The sequence below is a fragment of the Diabrotica virgifera genome, chromosome 5, assembly GCF_917563875.1.
Source record: "Diabrotica virgifera virgifera chromosome 5, PGI_DIABVI_V3a".
Lineage (NCBI taxonomy): Eukaryota > Metazoa > Arthropoda > Insecta > Coleoptera > Chrysomelidae > Diabrotica > Diabrotica virgifera.
In genome coordinates this window covers 84,199,486-84,209,811 of record NC_065447.1, presented here as the reverse complement: position 1 = coordinate 84,209,811, position 10,326 = coordinate 84,199,486, and the positions used below count along the sequence as shown (strand labels likewise).

Below are 10,326 nucleotides of genomic sequence, written 5' to 3'. Positions count from 1 at the left end.
ACCTGTTAGAAAGAAAACAGAAAAAGTTCTTAAAATTTATAGCTGTTAAATTGAGTTAATTGAGAATATCTGTAAATACTTATGTTTAAAATGTTTTACAATCTTTACTTAAATTGCCTACTCTTGAAGAAATGCAAACATTGTTAGATGTAGTATTTATTTAGCAATTAATACGAGGAAGCATTGATGCTCTTTTGGAAAAGGTTTACTTCCGTAGGTACTCCCTGTAGAGACGCCAAATCTCAAGATTTATTTTATTTAAAATTTCATTAAGGAACTTACACTGTAAATAAACCCACACAAAGAATATATGTAGAAATGCTAATACATAGTAATTTTTTTCATTTTTTATTAAGTATCTAATAAAGAATATCTAAGATACATTTTATAAATCTGAAAATACATTTTTATGTACCTAATCAGACTCTGTTGTACATAGTTTTCTAAGGTGAATTGTAAAATATGGCACGTCCGTAAATAAACATTTAGATTACATTCGCATATCCAAAGTTTGCAAGGTCGTAAACGTAAGTCAGTAATGTAACATGATGTGTCTCCTACCTTAAATGAACAGAATTTTCAAATCATAAACTCAGCGCGTTCACCAATTTTCCCAATGAACACCACCAAAACGGAAAAGTCAACGCGTAGACAACCGCGTATTCCGAAACCAAAAAATCGCCCAAGCAAAACTAATGAATTGACAAAAAACAAACAAGCCTCTCGAATCCGGACCAAAAACTTAACTTCTACTCGATTAAATCCGCGGGCGTACACCTATTACGCCTCACTTCCCGATAATTTATTGTGGTCCGATGAATTTTCGCCAAGAACCACGTGCTCTAATGCGGTATTTGGTAAGAATCTATGTGCTTCACTGCCCGAAAGGATACAGAAGACTGGCTACAGCCTCATGTCACTCTCTTGTTCAAGGGTGACTTCCTCCAAGGTATAAGGGGGCGGGTTCAGACCGTCCACGCCCCTCTTCGTCGGAGGGAAGGGGTCCGCTCTAGTGATAAGCTTAAAACGTACTGATCGCCTTCAATACAGCGATTATAATCTTCATCCTTTCCCTGTCGTATCGCTCCTTCACAATACTAGATATATCTCGTCAATACTACGATTTTCCTCCTGAGGTTGACTCGCTCGCTTTATTTACTACATCTCCTGTTCTGCGAGCTTTCCTCGATTTTCTAAGAAGTCATAAGATAATTTTTCCTTGGGAAAAATGATAAGAGCTGATGTATGTTTTGAATGGGCGTTGCTCGCGAGTTACTTTTGCCTGAGTGGTCGCGCTAATCTGGGGATTCGATTGGAGGGATTGTAGACGCCATTGTTCCGTTGATTAAAGCGGCGGCGCATTTTGAATCGACGCTTGCTTAGTGTGGCGTCGGATGGGCATTGACGTCGAGACATCTGGTTCTGTTTGGTGGTGTATTTTGGATATTTGACAGTTTTGGGTAATTTTTGGGTGGTTTTTAAAGGTTGTGAGCATTTTTTATTATTCTGAGAGGTTTTGGCAGTGTTTACAGGTGAGATTTTTGTGTTCATCGTGAGAAACTACTGTTTAAATCGATAATAATAAACGAAAACTCCTAAAATATAATACACCCATAATTTCGTCTGTAAAATTATCTTCTTTACAATATGTAATTGCAACAAAATAGGTACATCCAAATCGTTTATCAACCAGGTTTGTGTTCTAACCTTCTATATTTTCTGGTGTATACAAAGTGAAACAATTAGGTATGTTATTTTAAATCTTCCTCTTTATGGATGTTTCTGTCTTTTCAAATATCTATTAATAAAAATAAGTGAAAGTCTTTTAAAAATGCTGCAGGTATAGAAACATAGCAATAATTCATAAAAGAAAAAGCAACTATATTTTTTTGTAATAGTAAGGCCCTAATTTTTGTTTTCTTCTACTATTTTCCATGAACTTCCCCAGTTCAAGTTGTAGGTAGGTACTCATTCACTACATCGTAGACCCGTATATTTCCAGATCCTTTAGTTAGATATCTACTAGATAAATCTTACGTTTATTGGGAGTGCAATTAGAACGAAAATATGCATTGTTTCGGAAAAATTCAAACAGGCTTATATTTTTCTAAAACTTTTTTTGTTAGTTTATATACATGTTAAAGTAAAAAGTTCTACTCGCAGATTTGGCCGCTAATTGTTTATTAATTGTGTAAACAATATCAATTGTTTTGTATTAATAATTTTAAAAATAACGTTAAATTCATCGTTTTACTTTGATCAAATATGTTTCTATTTTGTTTTTGATTACAATGAATCCGAATATGGCATTGCAATTTGAAAATTCTTATACAGAAGCTCTTATACAGTATGTCTGCGTAGCTAGGAACCACAAGGAAATCTTTTTTATTATCAATTTTACGAAAAAAAGTTATTCTTCATAAAATGCTCTGGACAGTCAAAAATCTAAAACTCAACCATCAGATATCAAATTTTATCAATTTTATACGAGTTATGTCAAAAATATGAATTTCGTTAAAGAGTAAAGTACCTTTATATTTCAGAATATCAAAAAATGCTATTATGAAAAGTTGTTTGAAATTAAAAACTATGTTTAAATATACAATTGCATTATTCTAATCGAAAAATGTTTTTCAATTTTTTCTCAAATTACGGATACTCATCGTCATATTATTACAATTATGATAACTATTTTTAACTTTTACGAAAAAAAGTTATTCTTCATAAAATGCTCTCCCTGGTTTAAAATCTAAGATACAATCATCAGATATTAAACTTTTTTAATTTTATACGAGGTATGTAAAAAATGTGAATTTTTCTTAAGATGCCTTTATTATTCACAATATTTTAATTGGAAGGATGTAATTGAACACTAAAACAAATTTTTTTAATTCCAAACAACTTTTTTAATAACAATTTTCGATATTGTGAAATTTAACGATGCTTTACTCTTAAGTGAAATTCATATTTTTTGACATACCTCGTATAAAATTCATCAAATTTGATATTTCATGATTGCATCTTAGATTATATACGATGCAGAGTATTTTATAAAGAATAACTTTTTTTCTTAAAACTGATAATAAAAAAGTTATCAATAGGTCCAAGTTACGCATACATACTGTATAAGAGCTAAAAAAAATTTTTTTGCTGAACATTTATTATTGTTAAAGTTTGTTATTAAATGTATTTTAGGTAAGTTTTACACAAAAAAGTTTTGATCACTTTATATAAACATTTTTTTAGCTGGTAATTTTCGGTTTTTGTATTTCATTTTTGTTATCTTTCTTAATTTTCTCAAAAAGAAATAGTCTATTTCATTTCTAAAGTAAAATAGTTTAGTGCATTTTAAAGATTACATCCTAAGCTTTAAAAAAGTGCTTATAAAACTGTAATAGATCTGTTTAAACTTGAGTCCGTCTTAAAGTGGTGGTAATTCTATAAAACTACGAAGATTTCCAAAATTACATTTTTTAAGACGTCATATCATTTGAATTAATTGTTGAGATTTTTTTTTAATAAAACATCATTTAGTACGATGCTTGAAAGGCAAGTTGTGTAAAATTGAGGGTTTTATAAGAAAAATTGTATTAGTTACACATTTTTAAATCATTTTTAAACAAAATTCATGTAAGGCTCACTTTCCGGCCCCACCGCCACCGTACTTATGCTCATACATTTTATTTCTTTTTATTATAACCATAAGATAGCTTAATTATTCTTCTTTTAGGTTCAATTTGTAAAATTTCATTAAATCCATTAGTTAAAGAATTACATTAAAATAACTCAACCGTGCACTTCGCCGTACGCGAAGTACAGTGCGCCAATGTTTGTGAGAAGGGTGACTTTACCGTTATAAATAAAAAATTATAGAAGCTACAGATTTAATTTTAGAAAATTCTTTATATAAGGTTTTTTTGTAAAATTTTCTGAATTTTTCAATGGTCAAGTCAGTTTTGATCTAAAATTAATATTTTCGGAGTTATTTAAAAAACATTAAACTTCGTAGTTCATTTGTTTAATAAAAAATGAAGCACCCACTTCTCGAGTAGAACTTTTTGATATGTTCTTTATTAAACATTTCTTAATGAAATTGCAAAAAGTTCTATCTTGTTTGATTTTTTCCGAAGTGAAAATCTATATGCACTCCCCTATACTCTATAAAATTCTAGAAGCTCATGATTTTTTATCACTTTAAGATCATTATAAAAATATATTATATGAATATTGAATTAAAAAAATACGTAGTATTACAGTAGGCAACTATATTTTTAATAGTGTCCATTGTCTTGCTATTTTCCTCCATTTTAGCATATTTTGTACCTTACCATTTTTTCTTGTGTGTCTGGTACCACCGTAATGTATGTTATACTCACTATTTCACTTTTTGCAGTGCCGGCTTCTATCAAAAATTGGCGATAACACATCTATCTCCCCGTTTGTTAAGGGCATAGGCGCAAAATTTCGCGCCAATGTGTTTTAAATGTATTCTTTTTTTTTTCGAATCCTCAGAAAAGAGAAAACTATAAGTATTTTTGAAAAATTTAAACTCAGAATAGAAGATTACATTATTACTAAGGGCCGAAAGTCCCTTAGAATAACCAAAAAGTTTCTTTTGAATGAGTTATTTGAAATAAAAGGACACTAAATTTTCTTTTTTTTTTCACTCGTGTAACCTGTAACTCATTAAAATAGACATTATAGAAGTTTTTTGGGAATTTCGGCATTCGGTAATAATGCAATCTTTTTTTCAGGGTTTACATTTTCAAAAATACTTATTAGTTTTCTCAGGATTCAATAAAAATTAATGCATTTAAAACACATTGACGCGAAATTTTACGCATATGCCCTTAAAAGCTCCTCCAATTTTAGACAATTTTGTTTTGTCTTCCAATATCACATCAATAGTAATATTTCTAATTTTTTATTATATGTCCAAGATGCCCTATACTTTCCTTGATTTTATGAAAAAAGATTGCTTTCTGTTGATCTACATCCTTCTAAGAATTTCTTCATTACTCGCGTGTTCTGATCATGATAGTTGATCATTAGTTAAACACAGTGTTTTTAAAACTTTTTTGCCTCTTAGTATTTTTCCGATAAGGCACCTTTTATCGAGATGTGGCCTCTTTTATTATATGGTTCAAAATATACCTCAAACTGTAAAAATTATAAATTAATAAATTTTCATAGGTCTCTATAAATCGTACGTAACAGTATACAAAATATGACAAGAGACAAAAAAGTTTTAAAAACATCGTGTTTAACTAGTGGTGCCACAATTATAATTTAATTGGAACGTATACAAAAGTTTGGGGGGTTTAAAGGAACAAAACCCCCATAAAATTTTTATGGGGTGCACAAATTTCACTATAATTTTTTTTAAGATGTTCCTGTCATAAGACTGCCACATGTCCGTTTTCAATAAGAAACCTCAAATAGTTTTTGATATATGTATTGGAAAAAATCGATTTTTATTTTGCAACTTTAAAGGGCTGTAACTTTTTTTATCTACACATTTGTACTAAGGTAAGTTAGGGTCAATCGAACAATTTTTGGTCCCAGAATGTGTGATTTAATTTATGACTTGTATTTTTGTTACACCCTGTATAGTTAAGATTTTACAAATTTATATTTACAGGGAGAACTTATTGATTTACAGGAAGAAAAAAAAATGTGAAAAAACCAATGAAAGCTGATAGAAATATACTTTGAAGAAACTTTCACTTACTTACTTTGGTCAAGGCAAATGAATATACAGAGTTGGGATAAAGTATGGAACCACGCAAATATCTTTGAAACGAAAAGAACAATATTTATGAAACTTTGCATGCAAGTACAGTGACGCAAAAGGCATCTGATGCCATATGTTTTGTTACTACTCCACACTCCACTTCCGGTTTCACCGGAAATGCCCTTAACTTATTTACTTTAAATGGGACACCCTGAATATTTTTGCAGATTTTAAAAGAACTTGTTATTTTTAATTCATACATACCAAGTTTGGAAGAAAAAACTATTAAAACAAGAGATAAATCTCTTTACAGTAAAAAAATAGGTTAATTTATTTACGTTAGCCCAATGATATTAAAATTAAAAAAAAAATTTCAAATGTTGAAAATGTTTGCTGTTCACCTACTGACAAGTTGCAATCCTATAAATAAATTCGTGAGTCACTTTTTGCAAGATTTCTCCACGTATTAGTTCACATTCATCAATTATTATTCTTTGTCTCAAATCCTGCAAGCATGTTGGTCGCCTACACGTAAACACGTAATTTTAGATAACTCAAAGAAAAAAATCTAACGGGTTGAGGTCCGGAGAACGAGCGGGCCACTCTATGAATCCTCTACGTCCAATCCATGGATTTGGAAAATTCACTTCCAAAAAATGAAAATTCACCATAACCTATTATCATTAATCATTAATATTTCAATACGATCTTTTCCACTTAAATGAACCATTTTTAATACAACTTATTTTTGTCAATTAGTTCGGTAACAGGTGTACCTACTATACTAAATTCAAATAAGTCATGCAGTGCATGTAAACAACAATTTTAGTCTACAGTATGGTACTCGTTTATTTCCTATTACGTTGTATTAATACAAAAAATTATCTACAGAACTTTTTAACAAATTTTCTCTACCAAATTTGGTATGTATGAATTTAAAATAACGAGTTCTTTTAAAATCTGCAAAAATATATAGGGTGTCCCATTTAAATTAAATAAGTTAGGGGTATTTCCGGCGAAACCGGAAGTGGAATAGTAACAAAAAACATGGCAACAGATGTCTTTTGCGTCACGGTACTTGCATCCAAAGTTTCATAAATATTGTTCTTTTCGTTTCAAAGATATTTGCTTGGTTCCATACTTTATCCCAACCCAGTATATTACTTAGAGGAATCTGATTTTATTTTAAAAATCGAAAAAAGAGTAAAGGATAAAAGCAATTATTTGGTGGAGAAGATCATACTACATAATCATCAAAAAATTTAAAAGAGACAAAAGATGTACTTCCTGTTTAGATGAAACCTGAATAAATATGGGTTACTTAGATATACTGTTTCGAAGATACGGTTGGATAAAAATATTATAAGCAGAGCATGGATTTATAGGCAACAAAAATTGAAGAAAAAGTCGCCTATATAGTTATCTACATAATAAATTAATAACTAAATAATTGTTAATTAATAATTAAACATGGTAACCACTTAAAATTTTGTTTTTGATAGCTACAACTAACTGCTTTAAATATTTACAAAATTTCAGAGTCTTAATAGTATATTATTCAACGAGCATGTAATGATGGCTATTACTCACGATGACGAAGTTTGCGACACGAGCCGTAGACGAGTGTCGTAATTCATCAGAGTGAGTAATAGCCATTACATGCGAGTAGGTCACTATACTTTTTCTACGACCTTTTTATTTTAATTATTAAGAAATATAATTAACTCGAGATTTAAATTATAATAATTTACAAAAATACCTTAATGCTGTTTAACCCTAGTACGTGGCAGAATAATTTGTTGCCTACTATTACCAAATTAGTATCTATGTATTGTAAAAATACAACAAGAAATAGTCAATCCAAGTTCTATTCGTTTCCAAAAAATTATAAGCATAAATTTGTGCTGTCAATGAATCTAATAAATAGGAAATGGCTAATATAGGTGGACGTATTTCATAATGTTATAATGTAGGTATTAGCTATATATAACATAATAATATATGTACTTAACTATAATATGTTATAACATATTGAACACAATATAATTTAAAAAATAAACACAATATTATTAGTTATAAATTCCAAACAAAATGCGCTTATGTCACTGTCACTAAAATAAATGATAAACGTCAAAATTTTTAGTAAACAAGCAGAGGCGTGGGGTCCATGGAAGCGGGGGAAGCGCCGCTTCCCTATTTATTCGTCGATATAAAAAATATAATATTAATTAATATTTAATAATAAAATTTTTTCCCTAATCCCAATAATCTACATATTACCTAGTCAATAGGCATTGAAAAATATTAAAAATTAATCGCGTACGAACGAACTCAATATGCACACAATTCAACTATTTGCTCCACTCCTGGCAGAAGCGCATCTCAAAATCGCCGCTTGTCATGCAGTTGTCCCTTTTAAAATTGGTCAGGGTTCAATGACCGCAGCCACTAGTCGCGCGAATTTTGGTATGCCATGGAAGCGCTCGTCGTATCGCCTTCCCGAAAGTGAGATGCTCCGACTGTTACTGCTGCTAAGGGGTGCTCAGGTATTACATACATTCGCTTAAAGAATATTTCGATTTAAATTTTTTGCAGAGATATTTCCTTTTACTAATCTTTTATTTGACATTTTACAGAAATCAAATGGTATTGCATTGTGTATAAGACAAATTGATGACTTTATTAGTACGATAATTAAAAAAACGAGAGCAGTTTAAAAATATTTGGGATAAAACTGAACATATGGGGTTTGAACATGAAAGAAAAATAATGAAGATTGATAATTTCGGAGACAGAGAGACAGAGAAAACAGAGGAAACAAAGAGACCTTTTGATAATATTCTACAACAAATGAATTCTAGCTTTCAAAATTTTAACGATTTAAAATTTGTAGAATGATATATAATCTTAATATTTCTAATTATAATTCATCAAAATTTCCCACAGAGGAATTTATGTCATTACGATTAAATAATGAAAATTTTTTGATATCCCAGCTTTGCATTCTCAGTTAAGTATCATTTATGAAACAACTGACATGAATGATAAAGAAATACCCAGAAATCTGGGATTTCTTTATAACTACTGGTTTAAACAAGTCGCTGTGTGAAGTGGTCAAGTTGTGTGAATTAGTACTACTAACTATCCCAGCCACAAGTGCATCAGTTGAATGAAGTTTTGCAGTATTAAGATGCATTAAAAGTTTCAAATTAAGAGTTTAAAAGAAATTCAACAAGCGAAGACAGACTTTGAAAGTTAGCACTATTATACATTAAAAAAGACTGCATTCAACAATTATCAGAAGTTGATAGGAGAATAGACCTCGAGTATAAATAAGTGTCATTTTAGTGAAAGTTGTGTATTGTGGAAAATGCCTCGGAGTATATATTTTTTTTTAAATATGATTCTTCTTTAGAAAACCAAGCCCGGCACGAGGACTCAAGGCCCGAGCTAGCAATACAGATCAATGATAGGTCACTAGTCACTAGAAATAGCGGGAATAGAGTGCCTCACGCATTCACGCGTCACGGATTTAGTGTGTGAGTCCTTGTACGCAGGACGTCTCACATAATTAAGTACTTTGCTGATAGAGAGCCCCTGCGCATCAGAGTGTTATCAGGTGGAAAGTTGCTCGACCCTCGACCCTTAAGAAAATATTCTTATATCCTTATTGAATCGCTTCCCCTTTCGAAAAAGTCACCGCACGCCACTGTAAACAAGATATAAACGTAAAAAATATACTGACATTGACATTGTTACAGTTAAAATTCCTTTAAAAATACAATAATTATTGTATTAAATAAAAAAGTTGAAGTAACTTTATTTGCAGTTTATATACGATTAATACTTACTAACTTTAGCCCGTTGGTAACTTCAGTCCGTGAGTAATGAACTATTACTCACGGGTAAAGTAATGGGTGCTATTATCTATTAAAAAATAGCGAATAATGAGCATGTTATTAACGGTCGTAGAAAAAATGATGTCTTCGATAATTTAAAATTAATTTGTACCTTGAAAATGAATGTTCTACATCGACCGATGTAGTTTGGGCATATTTCAGGGCGGATAATAAATGTGGATCACTTTGTAATGCCTCTCAAAATTTCCCATTCAAAATTTTACCTATATGAGATAAAAATATCCTTCATTCTGCCAAAAATATATTTCATTTGTTTTTAAATTAATTGACAATTATTTCCAGGTGCCGCTTTAATTTTTAACTTTAAATTATCAACTAATTTTACTAACTGACATTTTACCTCTTGCCATTCTAGTAAGGTAACTATTAAGTTATAATTTTTATTGCTATACGCGAGATGCTGTTTTTTAAGAGCAAACAGTGGTGATCAACAGGTAGCAACAAACGCGTTCCAAGATTGCGGTTCTAATTTTGAATATTTTTTCGAGATATTTGGCACACATATTCGTAATATATTAAAGAATGGCGGTACAGAGCCCAGTTTCAGAAATATGTTAGTATGTGAAAATTACTCTATAACTAAATAAAATATTGAAAAAAGGAGCCTGTACCGCCATTAAGAAAGACAAAAAAATACACTTTCTTCAAATAAACTTTTTTATCCCGTGCCTA

At 30.6% G+C, this 10,326-nt stretch overlaps 1 long non-coding RNA gene across 1 annotated transcript; it reads left to right on the top strand.

Annotated features, from left to right (window-relative positions):
• Positions 1-1,395: 1,395 nt before the first annotated feature.
• On the top strand, positions 1,396-5,815 carry LOC126885047 (uncharacterized). The gene is made up of 3 exons (XR_007698248.1): positions 1,396-1,532; positions 5,388-5,529; positions 5,663-5,815. It is a non-coding gene; the product is annotated as an uncharacterized LOC126885047 (long non-coding RNA).
• The last annotated feature ends 4,511 nt before the right edge of the window (positions 5,816-10,326 follow it).